Below are 22350 nucleotides of genomic sequence, written 5' to 3'. Positions count from 1 at the left end.
CTCTAACAACATTTAGAAAATAGTTGTCTACCTTTCACTCCATACCTAGAAAATCACTCTTATATTGCAGAGACCATCAGCACATTTGAACTACTTGGTATAAGGTGCTACACGTGATGCTATGTTGCTGTAGCAGTACGCTCTCTGAGTATAGCACTCCGCTACAGCGAAGTAACTGCTAAAAATAAATGTACGGGACAGTGCTGCAAGGGCATGCTGCCTGAGTGTGTGCTGCACCGTGTTTTTTTCCACAGGTTTTTTTGACCCCTGAATATCCAGGGGTCAAAAAAAAACAAACCACAGATAAAAAATGGGGCAGCCCACACTGTGCTGCTGAAAAGCAAAGCTGGGCCTCCCGGAGCCACGCTCCGCTGTCAGCCAGGCTCTGCGCAGCAGTATTGCCACAGCTGCGGCCCCAGGAGGCCCCCAAGTAAGGGTGCTGGGGCCAGAACAGTGTGGCCTCAGCCTCCCCTAGTGCACCCAGGGCAACTTTCTGCACACCAAAGCATGCATGGCACAGGCGTTCCCTGGTGACAAGTAGCTGCAGTGCAAGGTGTGCTGTTGCTAGTTGTCCCCAGGTCCATGCATGTCTGGATGCTCCTGATGAAGGTGCATGTGTAGAAGTGTCCCCAGGTGCAGTTTACTGCACCTTATTTTAATGCACAGTAACCTTAAGGTGTGTTAATTGAACATGTGGATATACTCATAGAAAAACAAAGCTCTTAGGCTGTGCACAGTAGCCCACATCTCCATCCTTCCTTTTCTAAAGTACTGACAACTAATGTCATCAAACTCCTGCCCTATCATGTTGCTAATCTCAATCTTAGACACTGGATCTTCACAGATACTGTGGTCATCTCTGGAGCATTGCTCTCTATATGCCCTTTGACTCAGCCTACTGGAGATCTATACTTCCTAATGCAAAGCTGTATTTTTAATCTATCAGCAAAGTAGATTATTGAAATCAGAATTGGCATGATTTAGCATTTCTGCTCATTGCTCTGATGCACAGCTGGTTATACAATGCATTTTACTGCATCCAGGGCTGGCTGTGACTTTATTAACTGTCACCACTTCTTTCTTTAAGCACAAAGTAACTATGGAGTATTGCCTGCCTAGAGTATATTATTTATTGTTTCCCTTAGGATAAACACGATTACTTTTTCTGAATTAAATCTTACATATAATTTGATGTGCTGTTTCTGGCAATGTTCTGATTAGCACACATTTATATGTTTAAGAATATAATAAAATAGGTCATGAAAGAAAAAAATTAAGTAAATACCAAAGCACATATGTAGCATAATCAGTGGGCTTTTTATTACCTAGTTGCCCTCTGCCTTCCAAAAGGCAGGATGTTACCCAGTTTATATAATATTCAAAATTTCAATGCAAGTCTTCCAGTAAAACCTAGTAATGGGTTATAAAAGTGGGGGGCATGAGTGTAAGGGTCCTGAGAGCCACTCTAATTAAAACCCCTTCCTCCCTCCCTCCCCCCGCAAGCCTGGAGTGCCAGTACAGGTGCCCATTGACCTCAGTGAGATGCCTTATTTTAGGACTACTCCCATGCTGGTAAGGTTGACTCCTAACTGCACAAAGGCCTTTTCAGGGCTTTTTACTTTGGCAGAACTTCAGTGGGTGATTTGTCAGAGTGATGACTGCTGAGTGGGATCCTTAATAAATAGTAACTGTGATAGGGATAATAGTGACAATCACTCATGTCTCACAGACCACTCATCTCCTTTATCTTTACCAGTATTATAGAAAAATGTCAAAGGCATTTTTTTCCAGCTGTTATCCATTTTTGCAGTCTGAATCATATACAGTAACACTTGGAAAGCTTTCAGAGAACTCAGTTCCTAAGATTCAATTTTCTCTATCAGATTGTCCCAAATAAATCTAGTTTTATATCTCATCTTCTAACAGCAGCAGAAATACTTTGCTGTCGTTTTCACTCTGCTCTTGTATTTAACTGAGCAGCTGACAACTTCATCATCTCCCTGTGGGAGACAGAAGCCCTTATTGTTGTTTTTCCTGCTAATGATTGAGCATTAGAGCAGTAAATCATGATAATAATTGTCTAAATATATGCAGTCAACTAGCTTAATGAGGTAGGAAGTAGGCTGTTAAAGATGAGAAGTGACATTTTTAGATGATCGCTCGCATCAGTTTTTAATTTATCTATCATAGTGAACATGCTCCCTTTGGGGACTTATCAAAAATGATAACTCTTTTCAAAGATGTTAAACTATTGCCCTGTCTAGATTATTTCAGCTTAGGTAATGACTGCTTATATAAAAACACACACCTCACTTTGGAGGAATTTCAACAATAGGCTGATTTAATTCCTGGGATAAATCCATTGTAGTCAAAGAATTGTACTAGGGATGAATATTAATATCTTAAATACTGAATGAATCCATTTGATCTTCAACTGCTTAAGGTATTTTACATTTTTAAATGCTGGCTTCTATTTGCAGGGAAGTCAAGTCTGTTTTCTAGATCTTTTAAAAAGGCGTATCAGGCTTTCCCTACAGAGAATTGGACTGACTTAAGTAACACTAGAAGTAGCCCAAAGACACTTGCCCTCGCCCATGGGCCTCATGTAGCTGCCTTCATTAATTTAATTGAAAAACAGGTAATTGAATCATCCCCCTCTCTTTCCTCCCTTCAGAGGGGCAGAGTTTAGCATATTGTATTCTTGCACATTTTTGGTGCACCATAAATGCTAAAATCCTATTTGTCAGTAGCTGTGGTGCATTCATAGCGAATGCGCTGAAGGATAGATCTAAAGTCACGTGACTCAGCCAGCACAAGCATGCGATCCAGCCACAATATCCTGTGGAACATCCACTTGAATAAACAGACACTTAATCAAGGTGTTATACGGTTGGCAGCATACTGCAGGAACCTGTTTTGAGGCTGTTGCAGCAAAGAGAGATGTAGATGAATATATGTGCTCTAAGATAATGTTTCCTTTTTATTCTTCACCTGTCTAATGTATCACATTGCTTGGTTACTGAAGGCACCATTTAATTCACAGCCTATGTTTACTATTTATTATATTATCACATCTATAAAACATACAGCTTCTGTATTGCAAAAACCTTTCATCCAATCATTAAAAGCCCTTATTTCCCTCCAATGGTTGATTATCCCCTGACACTTGCAACCAGATTCCCCATCTCCTTCCTCCTGTAAATCAGTCTATCAAAGCCCAGTTCCCTTCAGCAAAGTCAATATTCTCCATGCTTCTGATCTCTGCTCTTGCATCAGATACGTGCAAAATCTATTTGTTACTCCTTTCTGCTAACATAAACTTCCTGTCCTAAGATTAGAGGGGAGTGATTGGGGTTTTTTTTTATCAACTAGTACATTACCAAAAATGCTGTTTCAGGGATACCAAAATCCTTTATGAATTTGGGGAGAGGGAGAAACTTTGGCGGAAAAAAAATCGTAACTTCCTTATGTCTATGTTCAAACTGATGTTTTGCTTCAAAATAACCTCATTTTGTTGTTTTAGAAAAGGTTAAAAACAAAATGAAAGATCTTGGAGCCAATTCAAAATGAAGTTTGTTTTGTTGTGTTTATTTTCAGTTTGGGACTGAACAAAACAATCCGTCTTTAACTGCAAGCTGCCACTAACTCTCTCTCAGAGCCCTAAAACTTTCCACATGTTCACTGCAATTCCCCAGTCTCACCTCAAATGTATACAATATAGTTGGTGCCTGGTCCCAGAATTTCTGACGTGTGCCAGCGTGTCTCTATCATGGTAAGTTCAGTGGGTTTGGTTTCCACAAAGCGTGGCCAGAAATCCCATACACTTCACTTAGAACTGAAAGCCCAAACTGGTTAATTGTGTTGCCCTTCCTTTTCTTGAGTTATCAGTCTTTCCATTTCTCTTGATTCCGCATGCCTAAAGTTTTGGGAGCAGGAGAGGGGGAGGTCAAACTCTCCATCTTACCAGTGAGGAATGAGGATGGGGTGAGAAAAAACTGTCGCTCCATTGGAAATATCCTGATTAAATTCTATGGAAGTCAAATGAAACAAGATTCTCCTTAAAGCATGGCCTGCATGTCAGATATTTGCCTTTGTTGCCCAATATTATGAACACAAAATGTGACATGGGACATTATGTCCATCTCCTAATAAAACAGGATTATCTGGGAAAGGGTATAGATGAGCTATAATATTTCCTGTAGCTAGAAGACATGCTAGGTACAGAGGTTCAAAAAGCCCAAGTAACTTTCACGGCTAGATCAGTTTGGGAGCGAACAGAACTCACATTTGCCCTTAGGAGTTAAGGGGGATGGTGGTGGCCTGCACTGGCTGAGGTCAGCAAGCTGGAGCACTCTCACAAATCTCCCAGCAGGCTGCCGAAGAAGTCCAAGTCCAGCAGAACAGCTAGCCACTCCAGATTGCCCAGCGCAGCCCCTCTCCCCGGCCAGCTGTTGGTTAGCAGCAGCAGGTGGTGGGAGGAATGGAGCCCCGCCCACCCTAGCAGGGGCCCCCAGTTATCCTGGCTCGAGTCTGGAGGTGACCCAGCCTGCAGCTGTCAGCAAGACCCGGCAATGGGGTTGAGGGAATGGAGCCCCAGGCTGAACAGGCCCAGCCCTGAGCCAGCAGTGTGGGACCTGCTCCGTTTTCCTACCCCCAGCCCTCCCCTCTCCCTGCTGGTTCATAGACTGGCAGACAGCCGCAGCCAGGAGCCACCGCTTGGAGTCTCTCCCTCCTGCCTGCACAGCTGGGTGGGAGTGGGGGGAATGGAGCCACGGCTCAGAGCTACGCACCTCTCTGCCATGCTGGGAACGGGGTTGTGGAGGGGGAATCAGAGCTAAGGTGGCCATCATAGAGGACGTTCCGGTTTTCTGGTCCTCTGTCCTCTGATACGAAACCCAACACCTTTATGTCCTCTATTTATTCTCTTGCTCCCTACCTCCCCACCCCTATTTCCCAGCGTGGTGGATAGCCTGGCTCCAAACCAGCTCCTGGATGCAGCTGTCAGGAGATTTGGGCTGGGGTGGGAGAGAGGGGGGAAGAACAGAGCCCCCCCACCACGTGCCCCCCCCTACTGTGCTGGCTCAGGGCCAGGGCTGTGTGTGCGAGGGCTCTGTTCCCCCACCCACACAATCAAGAGACTCCTGCCTTTCTGACTCCTGTCGCTGACAACCTGGGGGCAGGACTGGCCTGGAGCAGAGTAGCACTAGCTGAGGTTAGCATGCCACCCTGCAAGGGGTGCCTGGGATGCCAGAGAACAGCAAACTAAGGTGATTCAGTATGGGATCTGGGACAGAAGTGTGATATACTGCTCTAACCTAAACCAATTAAGTCTAATACTACATCCAGCCAAGTGTATCTTAGATCAGGTTCCCCCATTTTAAAACCGATCTATGTGTGCTGAACTTGTGTTCTGTTACAGGTTTAGACCATATCCCGATCACTTATACCTGTTTGTGTGCAACATCTGTACCTAGCCTTGTAGTTTTAGAAAACAGTCTCAATGTCTGTATGTTATCATCAAGCACCGTTTAGGAAGAACTAACAAAATAACTAGCTGCATAACTTGCAAACAGGCTCTTTACTTCCTTGCTGAAACTGGGCTGTTTTGAGACCGTTTTATGCATCACTGCTTACAGACTGTTCCACAGTACAGAAAGCTCCATGGCTTCTGCATTTTATGTTCTCTTTGGTGTAGAAGCACCGATGAATACAATCCCATCTTGTTCCCTGTACAGTATTTTTCTGCAGTGCTTTAACCTACTTGGTCCCACTGACTTCTTCAGTAATGAGTCAGTTTATATGCAAACCCTATATGCTAAAGGCCAGTAAAAGAGAAGCAGTACAAATTAGTTTCTATAAATCAAGGTTGTAACAGTGAATAGCACGAGTCTGGCATCCTAAAACTGTATAACAGTTTGATTACTATTCTGGCAAGCTTCTATGAAGAAGGTAGGTTTATTAAAATGTTTCATTTGAGGGGAGTGAGTTTGTTTTTACAAAATCACTGTGGATTTATGAGTAATTCTTTAATCTATGAGCTACAATGCAGTTCTAAATTACCCTGAGGTTGGTTTATAATCAAATTGACATGGGCCTTACACTCCCATTTAATTTAACAGAAAAATTACTGACTAACTTCAAAAAGAGCAGGACAAATTGGTGGGGAGGGGGAAATTAACTTATTTTTGTTTCTCTCTTTCCGGATTGCTTTCCTGTTTCCCCCACACTATGAATTTTAGCACTTGTGTATTAAATCTTCATGGATGTCCATTTGGCAAAGCAGTCATAAAACAAGTAGCCACACTGCAAGATTTTCTACATGGCTCTGCCTTTATGCCTCAGTCCTGACTATCTGTAAGGACAGAAGGGTTTTTTAGTCTCCATTCATTCTTCAGACATAAGCCAATTCACCACAGTTGCTAATTAGTACCATATATGGTAATACATGGATGCCTTTCCACCAAGGCCGCTAAACTCATTTCGTACAGGCTAGCAAACAGCCATCAAATGGTAATGCCTCTTAGTCTCAACCAGGCCTATGTTATCCTGAAAAACTAAACCAAAATTCAGATACCCTGAGTCATCCACTACCTTAACTTTTCCCATAATAATGTTAAGTCTTGCTAGCACCTGCAATAGCTTTCATTGAACACGGCATCATCATCCCTGCATCTTGGATACAGTTCTCACTAAGCCATAATTGCCTTCAGCCAAATTCTGTGAGACCTGCTGAATATTTCTGCTCTTCCTTTAGCATGTGCAATGTTTACATACACAAAATTAATCCATGTTTGCTTAATCAAATCACTACTCAGAGTCTGAGACATCCTTTCATAAGTGATTAGTCTGCTCTAATAGTAACAAGTAACACATTTGCTTTACAGACACCTCAATGAGGATCTCCTGTCAACACGAGACATTTGTCTGTCATGTGCTTTGACATGTTTTGAAAAATATGGCATGCCATCTGGATCCTAAACTCTCTTTAGAGCTACCAAAAAAATAAGAATGATTAGTAGGCTAACATCACTTCTACATTTTTAAGATTAATTTTATTTATAGAGTAAACGAGGGAAGAAGAAAGTGGTTAGAATTAGAAATACATTTTATTTTTATCATTTAATTTCTGCTGCCAAGAGTGTGAAAGAAACTTCACAGGAGACAAAGGAAAACAAAGCTCCTGTTCCAAGACCATACGGACTAAAGTTTCCATGCAACACAAGTGAGGATGAGGAAACAGTGATTATGGAACGGGATGAAGGAAGAGCATGTCAGAGGGACAAAATACTGAGGAAATCAAGATAAAAGTTGTGTGGGCTGGGACTCTAGAGATGGGGTTTTAATCATGGTTTTCCCTAATCCTGTGTGTTCCAAGGGTGTTTTTTTTATGCGTTCTTTTATTGAACCAACTGCATAGTTGGGATAAAGTTAGACAAGCTTCCAAATGCAAAGCTATCTTCTTTAGATCCCTTGTCTAACTTTATCCTAGCTATACAGTTGGTCCAAAAAAGGATATCACCCAAAAGAATCCCTGCCTCTCATATAATTCCTGGATCATCACAGCTACAACAATCTAACACTACCTGATCATTTAAGTTATTTAATCTGGCTCCACATCAATTCTCCATTTTTCCCTAGGAAAAATATCTATCCGACTGGTTCATGAACGTCCCTGATGCTGCAGCTCCGCTTTCATGGCAACACTTCTGTGGTCACATAGAGCTTCACTTAAGTGAGTAATATTGCATAGGGATGCAGCAGTGTACTCGCAGTGTGAATGCTGGACGAGAGCCTTAAACTACAATATCTTTAGGGCTTCTGGACCTTTTATGAGATTTCATCAATATATTTGGTCACAGAGGCCAATTCTTTTCACGGGCTATTTGGTTTTCTAATTTTTGTTCTAATTTTTGTCAAAACATTGTGCATTTTTCAACAAACCCCCCCCCCCCCAACATCTACACAGTAAAAAAGCATTCCATTTAAAAAAAAAAAAAAAAAAAAAAGGCTTTGGCAAGAATTTTAAGCTTTTGTGCAATAATTTTCAGTTTAAAAAAAGACAAACTTATTTTTTTCAGTCAACACCCCAAATATGAATTTCTGCTTTTTCATCGAAAAGCAAACACACCCCCAAACATATTTTAAAAGATTGACAAAAATACTTGTTTTCAATACTGCTTACTGTCAAATCATGTAAATGACTTTTTGACCTAAAATATGTAAATCAGCTGTACTTACCTGGTGCAATGGTTATTGTGTAATACAGAAAAGCATGAGTTGCAAACACCCAGAAAACATGCCCAGGGGACAATGTGGCATAATAAAATAAAAGTGAGAAGTTAAACCAGGCTGGAAATAATCATACCCAGTCCTACTCCCATTAAGTCAGGAGACTCTTGAAGCTTTCAAGCAGGTATGAATTAATTTTTCCCTTTGTAAATAATGATGCAGGGTTTACTTTACAGACTGACATTAAAGGAATACAGCATGTCTGTTTTCCTCAAAAAGAACTATTTTTAGCAACAAAGCACATAACTTATGTGTAGCCCATTCATTCTACTGAGATGCTATATCCAGATGCCACATCCTCTAGAGTTCCAGTGACTTCAGGATTTAGCCACAGGAAGGGAAGCTGTTTGCTCTTTCTAAACCTTCCACAACAGCAACATGCAAATATGAGGATTAAAAAGACAAACCAGTCAATAAAGAGATTGTGTAAGCAAACATAATTGTTCTTGCGCCCTTGTTTTTTGACATCTGGAATTTTGCAACTCAGCAGGAGGTTCTACAACAAAATGCTTCTGAGCTTATAAATCTCTTGTGCTAACAAGAAGGTCGTCCTGTTTCTGATAAAAAACAAACAAACAACCAAAACTCCTCCCTGAGGGATGAGAGAACCCATGGATTGGATATGGCATCATTGTGCACCTTCTATACTGGCATATTTATCTGGACCAGAGACAAGGGATTGCTGGTAACTGTTTTTAATGAACATCAGTTGCTATGTGCAAATCAGTCACACAGAGATTCATGTGACGATAACATCAAGAAGACAGAAAAAAGCAGGACATAAAACCCGTTCCACCAATGGCATTGCAGAAATAAGCATAAATCTCAAGATCTTTAAACAAGCATAGGAGTCACAAGTGTTGCCAACATTAACTGTTACCAACTATTACTAGATCGTCTATTTTGTCGAAAACAAAAATACACCATAGTATTTTCTTTATTAATCTCAGTATTTTGGCACTGGTCTGCAAGTCTGCTTCTATGTATAGCAGAGGAACATTACCATACAACAGTCCAGTTCTATAATTTCATTGGGCAAACGTATCTTGTATAGTGGTATTGTTACTTAAATTTTACTTTATCTTTCATATATGCTTTATATACCTGTATTAAGGGGTGGCCCTTGCCCTGTGCGAAGGGTGTAGAGGGGGGCATGCTGTGTGAGGGACAGGGCTGCCTGGGTGCTAGGTCCTGGGAGCTGGCCGGGGGTGAAGGGAGGGGCAGGGGGTGCATGCAGCAGAGTTTGCCTGGGCAGTGCAGTTCACAGCTGCCTCCATGGCACTCTGTGTGGGGTTGAGCCCCAGCCACTCCCACCCAGGGAAGCCCGTGCCATGCTCCAGCCCACGCCTGCTGGCCTGACCCTGGCTAGAAGACACAGCTTTCAGTGGGGCTGGTCTCAGTGAAGCTGCAGCCACCTGGGTGCTGCTCCACTCTCCTTGCCTCCAGTGGCAGCTCCTCCTCCTGTTCCTACTGCTTTGCTCTGGGCCGCGAGGAAGTGTGGGCAGCCAAGTGGGTGGAAGGTGGCCAAGAGCTGAAGCCAGAGCCCTGTGCAATGGGGCAGGAGCTTCCACCCTTTTACTCCGCAGCAACACACATGTTGGCTATCTGGGCCAGGGGGCACAGCCCCAGGCTGGCAGGCTAACTTCCTGGGCCCCCTGCCAGCCAGGGCTTCTCTGACCCAGCTCAACATGCTACAGTCTAGGCGCTTGTTCAAACAGTGCATCCAGGAGCAATAAACTTCTGAGCAACAAGCTCCAGAGGTTATTCATGCACATTCATCGCACATGTAGATGCACCCACTATAAGCTAAAGCTGTGTATGTTTGGATTATCTAATTTAAGACCTCCTTTTATAATGTCTTCCAGACTTGTGCTCTCTGTTTAATCTGATCTGCTTCAGCTGGATGTGTTAAATTGGTTTCTTTCCTTTGCCGACTAGGATAGGTGTCATGTCTGCAGAGGCTCTTTCTATGGTCACTCAGAAACAGGCTTTTGGAGGTCTGTTTTAGCTGCACCTTGTAGCCTGCACTATTAGGCAATTAGGCCATCTCCCGTTGCTGATTTAGGAGAGCGCCAGAACCTGTATCTTTTCCAGTGCTGTCTAGGCTCTGCTAGAAGAATGATAGTACTTCTAGTTACAGTGACCATATGGGACAATGTGAAATCTGGGAAACTGCCACTGAGTCAGTGGCACTGCTGCAGGCAGAGGCAGGGGTGGGGTGAGGTGGTACAGCTCTGGTATTACCATTCAGGCAGCTAAGGTAGTCAATGGCCCATTAATTACATTGATCTTTACTTCACAGGTGTTAACAGATCATCTCCCTTTTTAATGGCCATTCCACTCAGCAAGCTAACCTATTTTAGAACAATTTTGCTCTTTGCTATGGCTTCCTATTTCACAGCTTATGTTGCTCCACCTCCCTGCCCTACACCTTGCACCCACGACACTCAGTTTAATTTTCACTGGCTGGCCAGGACTGTCCTGGCCAAACTGGGATGTATGGTCACCCTACTTCTAGTCCTTCCAGGCATGGGACTTGCTTCTGTGGTCCCAGCCCCTTCCATAACCTCTATGAGGAAAGGGAGCAGAAGAATACATTTCATGACTGCCCACTCTCTGCCCCTAGAGAGGGGCAGAGATGAGCAACCTTGCTTCCCTGAAAGCCAGGCTCCCTTCCTTGCCACATAGGAAAGGTGGAAGAGGAGTAACACACACCCTTGCATCCCCTATGACCACAGCAATGAGAATGTAGAGGACCATATATGTGCACACACATATCCAGCAGCACCAGCCTTATTCCTCTGACTCCCTTGGACAATGAAAGAAGGAAAAGAAAATAACATACTTTCTATTTTGTCACCTCTGGTCCTTTGGGAAAGCTGTTTACCAAACTCATGTACTCACATGGTTGGCTGGCCTATCTAAAACCCTTGTCCACAACAAGAACTACAATTCAGAGGTTGAACAAGTATTTTTTAAACAGAGGTATTTAAATGTCTTCAGACTTTGGAACCAAGTCCCTGCCTTTCCCTTCCCTCTTCAGGGATGGAGTTTCATTGTTGCTGAGGAGGTCCTGAGGGCTCTCTTGTTATGTTTTTCAAAGGACGGCAACAAATCCATTTCAGGCCAGGATCCTTGAACCAGTCAGGTAATGTCACTTGTCAGAGATGGGCGGGCACATGTGATTCCAAGCACTTTGGTGGTTGACTTACGAAAGGAAATCACAATCATAGAAAAACTGCTTAAGGTTCCCCCAGGCCTGAACTCAAATTCTCAAAGCTGTCCTCAACTTCCTATAGCAAATCCAAATATGTGGCTAAGTCCCATATGACAAAAGTTTTAATTATATCAATCATATTTCTTTAGTCTGCAGTACAAGATTTTTCCCTTTTGGATTTGAAGAATTACTCACCTCCTTACTTGGGTGGTGACGCAGCTTCTTTCCTGGGTTTTTGGAGAGAAGGAAAGGGCACATTATTATGACTTCTGAGAAAAAAGGATGGTAGCAGTTTTATGAGTTCCTATGAGAGTTCAATGAGATCCTGTATTTGTAACACTATATACACTCTTTAGGATTACAAAAATTGCAGGTGTACAGCTGAGGGTGTCCACCGAGCCTTTAGCACCTTAAAAATGGCACAAGTGCTCCTAAAATGTTCCTGGGTGAAACAGGGACTTCTCTGTAACACCACCACATGTAATGTCTGAACCTCTCACTCCTCAATGCATCCCATTATACTCCTCTCCCCACTGCCCAAGCGCTGGGAGGGATGGAGAGAGAAAGAGAGAGGGAGTCCAGTGGGCTCAATGACAGTCCACTGCTTCCACACCCACGTGCCTATGAATGAAGGCTTGAGACTGGGCTCACAAACAGGGAGTAGCATTGCAGCCCAGCCAGGACTGGGGGCTTCAGCTTTGCTGTCACATGTAGTATTACATATATACATTTCTTCATAGCTTATGTCTGTCCTGCAAAATTCTGTTAACCAGCCACAGTGAGACTGCTGGAATCTCCTTTTCTGTTAACCTCTACACGGCTGTTCTGCCACCTTCCTGTGGGCAGCAGGTACATGCAATCACACATTTTTACACCAAATTTGTTCTTCCAACATCTAGCTTATACCAAACTATTCTATTTCTTTTGCTCGCAGAGCTAGCAACTGCTGCCTTGTTCTCTGTTGTTACCTCCTGTCCTGAGCCTATAAATTTCCCACCACAGATGCCAACAGCTTTCCAGCCCTAGCGACATGAGACACCACATGATTAACCTTGGACAGGCAAAAGCTGATCAAATTTATTGTCCAGTGTTGCCAGGATTTTCTGGAACCAGTCAAATACAGCATTTAGCGGGATGTGCATGCTGTGCTGGCCAGACACATTACACTAACCAAAGGGCTTGGCCCTGAATTTGCTTTTAGTGGAGGTATGCAAGTCAGGCCTTCTGCTTGCTTTTTCTGTGTCAGCAAACAGAATGGTTTGGAAACCCTGCTGAAGACTTTGCTTTTGCTTTCACACAGTCCAGGGCGCAACATTAGATCTTGACTCAGCAAGATACTTATGCATTAGTAGAACAAGGGTTGTAGGCAGCTGTATTGGTTATACTTGTATTAAAGGATACTGTAAGCTGTTATGATCCAACCATTACATCTGTATGCTCCTACAGTTAAACACATGAGCTAATATGCTGTTCCTTTAACCCTGAATGAAACAGATGCAATACTGCGATTTTGCTATGCTTGCATTGCTACAGGAGTGCACAGATGAAAGTCACATTGTAACAGCTGGTGCCTGTTCCCAAGCAAAAACTTCCTCTCCCCTTCTAAAGTAGGTAAATGTTTTGTCTAAAGCAGTCAAGGCCACCTTTTTGGCAGGGTTGCCACAAGTTAGCTCTGCACCCTGCCTGAATGCCACTCCAATCCCCTTCTTGTCAGATATGCTGCCCTGCTTTCTGCTCAGCATATTAGCTCTCTTTCTCTTCAATCCATCCTGTTTGATCTGCCCTGCTTTCTGCTTCTTGCTCTACCTGCCGCTGTGCTGCCTGTCCTCCCCAGGGCAATGATCTGTCACATGCCATACACAGAGGCTGTCCATGCCAATTGTGGCACCCATGCTGCAGGTTGCCCCCTCACAAGCACTCTGAGGAATTGGGGCCTGAGTTATGAATAGGCCTGGCTTGGTGTTTTGGGAAGGGGATTAGGTAAATTTAGTGACTGTTAATAGAAGATGGAAAACATTCAAGTCACTCACTGAGCTCTTCAAAGTATTGTGCAGTCTCATATTGGTACCTAGGTCATAGTCTTAATGGAATTGATTTTAAACACCTGTTGCTGATTGTTAATATCTTGCCTTTGCATAGCACCTCCAATTCAAGCAAGGATAGCATCCCACAAACTTCCTTCCACCTGCCATATTTACCTCCAGAATTATTTTTGCATTTAATACCCCTATATTCATTGCTGAAACTAGCTGATGTGAATCAACAGCTGCAATTTTAAATGCTGGTTCTTCACACTGCTTTATTCCTAGGACTGTGTTTACTGGCTTCCGTGGGAACAAAGGCTCTAAATGAGCAAAGCACATGCTTAAGCTGCTAAATCTATCTCTACTGAGTAAAACACTTAAGCACATTTTAAAGCATTCTTGAATCAGAATTTAAGAATATCCAGTTCATGTCAGCAGGAGGCCTAAACAATTTACATTTTTGGAAGGAGAGGGCTAAAGTTAGGTCTCATTTGAATTAATCCTAAACATACTGTCACTAATTATGATTAATTATAAAAATAAAGCAACCAGAAGTTACAATCAAGACATTAATTACATTGATTAAAGACTCCTTTTGTTTATGGGTTTTTTTATTTCACCCACCGAAGTTTATATTCTATGTTACAAAATGAAATGGGGGAAAATCAGTACCACTATATTCCAGCCAACACTACAAGCTGTTGAATATTGTTAAACCTATTGTTACCTTGGAGATCCTTGGTGAGGAGCTGTGCAGGGGCTGGGCAGCTGTTAGCTGCATCCATGCTGCCCCTGTTTCTGCCCACCCCACCACCCTGCCACCTCCCAGCAGCAGTGTGTAGGTACAGCTGGAAGTTGCACAGCTCTAGCTCAGCTCCGTGCTGGCTGGAAGCTGCATCCATGCCAGACGTGGGGTGAGGGCAGGGAGTAGTAGCAGTAATATGGGTACAGCTGGTAGGTGCCTGGCCCCAGTGTAGGTCTTCATTATCCAGCCTTGACATGGGTGTGGACACAGGCAAACCCTTTTGGTTCCATGCATTCCATGCGCCAAATCCAGCCTGTGGGCTATATGTTGCTGACTCCTCCTCTAGATGAAGTCTAGGCAATGCCAAGTAGAGTAGCACTATCGTCTTCTATGTCTTGCACCTAATGTTCTTGCTGATGCAGCCCAAAACCACGTTTTTTTTCACAGCTACATCAGATGCATGCTCTGTCTGTGAACCAGCAGGCGCCTCAGTCCTTCTCTGCAATGCTGTCACCCAGCCAGTTCTCACTCATCCTGTATTTGCACTTTTGACTATTCGTCCCTAGGTGTATCACATTTGTCCAAACTGAATCCTACCCTGTTGTCTACAACCCAACTATCAAGATCCTTTTGAATTCTACTCCTACTCTGCAGTGTGCTTGCAGGCCCCTCCAGCTTTTCATTATCTGAAAGTTTGCTCCATTCCAGCATCCAAATTATTAGCACAGGACATAGGACACATCCCTGTAGAATCTTACTCAAAGCCTTCAGTTTTTCCAACATTCATACATTGATGACTATCCTTTTGCTTGGGGATACTGAGCCCATTATCTGCCTACCTTGTAGGTAATTTTATCTTTCCTACATTCCTTCAATTTGTTTATGACAAGGTTGTATGGAAAGGGTTTAATTGGCTAGGAATTTAACCCAGAGTCTCTCTCATGACAGGTAAGAAATCCACTGAACACTGCAATGCAGATATATCAATTTGTGAGACTTTCACATCACTGGGCACCATGGGTGACTGGTGCCTTCTGAGTCTGGGGGCCACCAGCAGGGCATGATTGGGGAGAGGGTGGTCCTCCAGTGGCCAGCCAGCAATCAAGGTGGGGGGGTCCCCCAGCAGCCAGGCAGCAACTGGGGAGGGGAGGAGGGTCCTCCAGCAGCCAACTGGTGATGTGGGGGGGTTTGTTCCCTAGCGGCCAGGTGGCAACTGGGGGGGGTCACCAAGCATGCTGGCGGCACTTCCGGGGGCTCAGGGGAGGCACTAGCACTCTCCATGCCCCCCTACCAGCCAGAGTGCTTGCTGTTAGGGCAGGCACCAGCACTCTCGGGGGGGGGCACATGTCTCCTCATGCCCTCCCTATGCGTTGCCTATGCCAGGCACATTAGCAGCAATTAATAGTGAGTAAATAACAGCACCATAATAGCTGGTCAGGTTTTTTTTTCTATGATAAAATTAGAATTAAATGTTTCATGGAAATGCAATTTTATTTAGTTTTTATAAAAGCATTTGATTAAATTTAGGGTTTTTTTTAATGAAACAGAGAAGGTAGAAATATGCACAAATAGCAATTTCCACAAATATAGATATAGCTATCAAAAAATCTGGAAACCTCTGTCAGCATTTGCTAACGATAAACTACAGCGTGAGGGGGGAGAAGCTACTCAGTGCCTCTTAAGTGATTCTTGTGCTTGGCACAACTAGCCCTCAGAACTTTTCAGCAATGGTTTTGGCTAATATTCAGGAAAAACAGGAGTTTTACTGTAGTTATTTATCATCACCACTATATCAACATATCCTACCTGCTGATTCGAAGAGCAGGTCATTCTACATGCTAAAGAGAATTCACTGCACTGGAAGATGTGAAAGGAGAAACTGGATAAAGTGCAGTTTCATTCCTGTTGGTCAACAATACATGAGGGCCCCAGACACAGTTACTTGCATAGTTCCTTCTGTGGCCCCTGTAACAGGGTTCCCTGTCCCCTTAAGACAAGTGTGGACAGTTATGTGGGCTGGAGAGCCACTTCAGGAGTTCTGGTGAGCTGTTGGGGGAGGGGATGGTGACTCGGCCTCAGCCCTCTATCATGTTGGTTTACACCGCCTGGTGCGGGAAGGGGCTGGGGAAATGCCAAATGATCCCATCCAACCCCAGGCCCATCTGCCGTGTATCCCCCAGTAGGGATGCCAGATGGAGCAGGTGGGTGTGATCTTCATGGAGACTGGCCTGGGACCTCTGCAAGCAGGGCATGCTTGGCTGGACAGATGGGATGGGGGCACAGGTGGAGAGGAACAGCATCCAGGAGCAGGATGAGTGGGCAGGGCCAGGGACAGGACTGTGGGGTGGTGACAGTGTGGGACTGGAGCCTGAGGCAGAGCCATGATCCATTCCCTACCTGCACCTGCAATGGGCACCAGTTCCTATGATGGGCTACCCCCATGTCTGAGCTAGGTGGGGCTGTGGGATGTGCTGTGGGCCAGATAGAATCAGTTGGCAGGCCAAATCTAGCCTGCTGTCCATTTTTTTGCCCACCCCTGCCTTAAAAGGAGGCAGCCAGCCTTCCTGAGGGGCTTCAGCTGTGTGAAGGCTACTGAGGGAGTGATTTGCTGGGAGTCAAAAATCCCAGCAGGCAGAACAAGAGAGAGGTGGGGAAGAAAAGTACTGGAATGGGAGACTCCTAGGCTATGAGGGGGAAGGCTGGAGGCATCGGGAAACCCTTTCAGTGTTCAAGACAACAAGACTTCCTTTGTCTACTAACTTCATTGCTTTATTTGTTAAGAGGTTGAATATTACTGGAACATGCTGAGAGATTCCCAAGGGAGAAAAGACCAGCCAGTTTAAAAGACTTTATTACTGGGGATTGCTGAGAAATCCTTGGGGAGAAAAAGCCTGGTGGGAGAGGACCTCCGATGGCAACCCACTATAGCTGCCCTCCCAGCAAAGTATGTGAGTACCAGAGAACTATTAGTACATTTAAACATGGGCGACTGGTGCCTCCCAAGTCTGGGGGGGCACCAGATTGCCAACGGGGTGGGGGTCCCCAGCAACTGATTGCCAACCTGGGGAGGGGAGGCGGGGGTGCAAAACCAAAAGTGCGCTTCCAAGGGGGTGCACAACTGATCTCAGGACCCCTTACACATCGCCAGTGTAGCTAAAAGAGGGAAGAAGATGTATTATAGCCCTCTTACAGATGGGTAACTGATGCATGCAGGGTATATCTATACTATGTGGGGAGTAGACTTTGAGTGGGGTCATCAGGCAGTTAGAGTCACGTGGATACCTCTCCCCTTTATCTTACTCTATCTTATGTCAAAGCTGTTTGCATTGTGCTTCCAATTTGAATGATTAGAGCCCATCTAGAAATAAATCTTCAGAATACTTGTCTCTTCTGTGCTTGACTCTATGGGCAGTGGAGGGTTCAGAAGGGCTAAAAGTCTGGAACAAGGAATTGTAGGATTGTTACTGATGGACTTCATACAGAAGAACTATTGTGGGTTGAGCGTGGGGTTGGTCACTGGAGGTAGTCGGCAGACACAGGCTTGAGGGAAACCCTAAATCTTAATGAAGACACAGTCAGAGGGATTTGTCCAGCACCATAAGCAAAACCTATGGTTAAGGAATTATACATAAATTTAATGGATTTTCTTGCATTAATTGTCTTGCTTCTTCCCATTGATCCCTCTGGGTTTACATTATTCTTCTTTGTTGGAAAGTGGAATGCCTTTAGCTGGGTGATAGTGTGTTGCAGATTATAGCTGAGAAATTATAGCTACAGAATTTTAAATCTTGGCATCTATCTGTTATTGGGTCAACTGAATGTTAGCTCACTGTCTTTGTCTAGCTGAAAAAAAAAAAGAGCATGGCTGTAGCGTGCAGCATAGGCTAAACCAGATCTACTAAGATTTTTGTGACCATTCTAACCCTATTCCCTCACAAAAGAATAGTTATAATTTGGTTAGGGCCAAACAGTAAACATTATCTTTATGTTCGGAAGCAGGAAGTACTCTCCCTGGACATGTCTAGATATTATAGTCAGTTTATATGCTATGCTATATACACTTCCTGTCTCTAGACTGCAATGTGGTCATGCCTGCCAAAACAACATCTAGCCCTATTCACTGATCCAGTCACCTCAAATCCATTTGATTTTTGGTTACTAGAGACATTTAGAGCAGGAAGTAAACATGCTTTTTAGTAATCCTAATCTGGATTTTTTCTATAACACCCTTTGGGCTAAACCATCAATTCAACAGTTAGGAATGTGTCTAGACACAAACCCCACCTCATACTATTTAGGGTGCAGCTAGAATGATTGCTCTATTCCCTTTTGTTAAAGTCTTAAATTATTTAACTCTGTGCACAGAGGAAAGGCTCCTACAGAAGGCTGGCTTCAGATAGCCTGAAACAAGAGTTTACTTATATTGTCTGACTGAAGGCAACTTGCTCATTTGACCCTTATATGGAAGTTCCACTGGATGTTGCCTACAGGCCACTAATGATTCATGAATTAGTGAATTCAGATGCTTTAAATAACCTCCAGGGCAAAATGTTTTGGGTTTTTGTTGTTGTTGTTGGGTTGGGGGGGTTTTTAAGGCCTAGTGCTAGCGATCTAAAAATTGAATATAGTCACAAATGATAACCTTTGATAAGGAGTAATAAATTGGAAGCTTTTCCTATTCCTTTTTTTATTTGAGAGACCAAAATTGCCTGGTACCAAAGGGAGGAGTAGGGGAAGAAACAAATAAAACCCTTTCAACTTTTGTTTTAATGTAAACATTTTAGAGCTCCAGTTCTTCAGTTCTCCTGACAATTTCATCCAGCTGAAATAAGAAATCTGACCTAGGGCACGTCCCTCATTGTTGGGGAAAACAGAGTTGGTCACCACTTTAAAGTGCTTCAGCTGCTGACTCATCTCCTCTCCCAAATGTGCATAGATATACCATGAGAAAATAATGCAGTAACTAACCACAGGACAGCTCTGTGCTAGCCTAGCAGCTGTTAGCAAACTTGATCCCACTCTGCAATTGTGGACCTGCAAATGTCTGGTTTTGATTGAAAAGTGACCAAGTCTCCCATATGTTACTGGGTACAGCTAAATACCATTACCTTTGATCTGCTGCCTTCTCTATGCTAGCAGGGAAAATATTCCTTAAAGAGAAGCATAACACGACCCTAAATGTCCCTACATAGGCCCTAGTATGAAGTTTACCTCAGTTTATTTCTTGTACATATTTATTTCTTGTACATATTCTTACCAGTTAATTTCTTGTACATATTTACTCTTGTAGGAATGGATGGGATTCCCCCCCCCAATATTGGGAGGCAGGTGCAATCCAGCCTAATTTTCACAGTCAGTGGAATTGTGTTTGGAGTATCTGGAATTTTTGGTATCAAAATGCCTATGCGATCCTTCATCTTTTAAAGGTAGTGAAATCAAAGTCCACATAGGTTAGGTAACTCTTTTGCTACGACTTTATCAATAGAGATTATGTATAAATTGCAGGGACATCAAAGATTCTATTACACTTTTCTTCTAACACAAATGCATGTTTTTCCTACTGCAACTAGCCAAAATTTCCACTCTCCAACCTTGGGTATAGGCCGCTTCCTCCACCCTATGCATTCACTACATTTAAACACTTATATTTTAATGCAGCTTGTAAAGCAGTGTAAGTTTAAATGACCATACAGTGTTGAAGGCAGTAGGATTGGGCTCATGGTACTGTGGCTTAAGAGGAAACCTAATGTCAGCACTAGAGAGTGATGCTTGGTATTATTAGAAATGAATATGGCTGCATAATGCAGCTGGACAGCCTGTATTTGAAAGTATGTACTACCAGGAAATTTTGCAAGCTAGTTCCAAATGTACTCACTTTAATTCGGTAGCTTGAGGAGCAGGTTTAATGAGAGTCCTTTAAATTAACTAAATGTAAGCGGCAGAGTAAGCAAGAACCAATTTTCTATCCTTTTCCACTTGCATTTAGAGAGAAAAATAAATAAAGCTGAGGGAACAGGAAATGCTGAGCTCTAGTTACATATGCATTGACTCTCACACTGTGCTCATTAGAGTCAACATGACTTTAAAGATGTGTGCAGTTACTTCCTGAAGTTTTTCTACCTTGTGCATTAGATACAGTAAGGGTTTCTTTCCCTGCATTTAATGTCTAGTCAGGTGTTCTACACAACTCCTTTATCTCTTTTTCAGTATTATGACTAGCAAATCAGCTCAAGCTTTTACAGGCACAAATCTGACTGTCAGTAGGTGCATCTACATGTGTAATTAATGCGCAGGAATAAACTGTGGAGCAAATTGCTATGTAGTGTTTGATCCTGGGCGCACCTCTAGACAAGGAAGCAGTAAGCCCTGGGCTTCCTTGTCTGTGTGCCTCAGTGCGAGGGCTCTGCAGAGGAGCCTCAGAGCTGAGGCACATGGAAATGGGGGATCAGGCAGCCCAAGGCTGCCTGCTCTCTGATCCCCGCATGCTATGGAGCCCCTGCTGAGGCATGTGGATACCAGGGAGCTCCCATCTCCCTGTGCTGCATCCCAGCTGCCTGGGGTGCAGGGTGCCATAGACCAGGGCTGTCTGCTGGCTAGCCCTGCACTGAGGCACTCTGTGCTCCAACCAGCCAGGGCTACATCTACATGTATGCTGGTTACAGCAGGGTAGTACTTGTATTTACAGGTACTAGCCTGCTGTGGAATTTATTAGGTTCATGTGCCCTAATAGACAAGATGTTTACTGCACAGTTAATAGGTCAGCTGAGCAGTAGGCTCGTCTACATAAGACGTTTAGTGGGCATGTCTACACTTGCACTTTACTGAGCATTAGACTAATCTAATGCACAGTAAAATGTCACTGTTTACACATGTGCAGCAATTACTGCACAATAGATTAATTTAAAGTGCCATTTGCTAGTACCCTGCCCCTCCACCTCCCAGGTTATGCTTCTGGTGGCTACTACTTTTGCATGCTCTTGGAAATATGTGAGAGCTACAGAGGTGAGCCAAGCACCCATAACTTGCTGTCTTAATGTGTAAACTGTGAATATTCAGCGCTTCTAAAAATCTAGGCCCTAAATATTTCAGGTTGGGAGCTCAAAAACCAAGGCACTGTAAAATGGCCATTTCTGGAAATTCGGGACTATCTGCCAAGGCACTTCAGATGTAAAATGCTTAGCCTCATTGTGCCAAATTTCCAGAAGAGGAATCCACAGTTAGATTAGTGTGGGGTAGATGTAAGTGACTCAGAACAGGATTTGCACTCAGCAATATGCTGATGAGGGAGGAGAGACAACTGCAATAACCTCCCTGCAGGCCTGAATCCCTTAACCACAACTCCATTTCTTCTTTTTTTGGGATGAGATGCCTGCCCCATTTTTTTTTTTTCTTCTTAAAAGGTGGTAGTAGTGCTCACAATTCATATCATAGTCAGAAAACTTCATCATGAAGTGGGAGCCCTGGGCCCACCTATGGTGTATTCAAACCAACCAATAGTCTCTGCTCCTATTTCCAATAGCTGGGGAATGTAAAATCCACGAGCTTGGACCAGAACGAAGTTTGCCTTTCTATTAAAAAGTGCTGTAATAGTAATAGCTAGGGTGACCATACATCCCAGATTGGCCAGAACAGTCCTGGGTTTTGTAGGCTGGTCCAGGCCAGCCAGTGAAAATTAAAACAAGCATCCAGGGCATGGGACGGGGAGGGAGAGCAGCAGGAGCTATGAAATAGGAAGCCCTAGCAGACAGCAAAACTGCCCTAATAGGTTAGCTTAGTTAGTGGAGTGAGCATTAAAAAAAGGATTGTTCACAACTGTGAAGAAAACAACAGGTCACTAACAGGGGGCACTGTCCTAGATTTCACATTGTCTCCCTAGTAATAGCTAAAGAGTCCTGCTCTTTCTGACCCAGTGGAGCCTGAATTCTTCACTGCGCAATGGCAGAGCTTCAATAGGAATAGTGGAAAGCCCCCGCCACTCAAAATAGCTTTCAGGCTGCTGACTGGATATTCTCCTGAGAGGGGAGATAATGTAGATTTTGGGAGGGAAACTTTGGTCTGAGGAAGACACAGTTTCT

At 43.7% G+C, this 22350-nt stretch overlaps 1 protein-coding gene across 1 annotated transcript in view; it reads right to left on the bottom strand.

The window, feature by feature from the left end:
- CBR4 (carbonyl reductase 4) overlaps window positions 1-4402 on the bottom strand; it is a 33249-nt gene extending 28847 nt beyond the window's left edge. Inside the window, exon 1 of the mRNA XM_019481411.2 lies at window positions 4286-4402. The gene's annotated coding sequence lies outside the window, so the exon portion shown is untranslated. The remainder of the gene's footprint in view (window positions 1-4285) is intronic.
- Window positions 4403-22350: the final 17948 nt, after the last annotated feature.

The sequence above is a fragment of the Alligator mississippiensis genome, chromosome 2, assembly GCF_030867095.1.
Source record: "Alligator mississippiensis isolate rAllMis1 chromosome 2, rAllMis1, whole genome shotgun sequence".
Lineage (NCBI taxonomy): Eukaryota > Metazoa > Chordata > Crocodylia > Alligatoridae > Alligator > Alligator mississippiensis.
The sequence above is the reverse complement of the archived record's forward strand: the minus strand, read 5'-3'. Positions and strand labels throughout refer to the sequence as shown.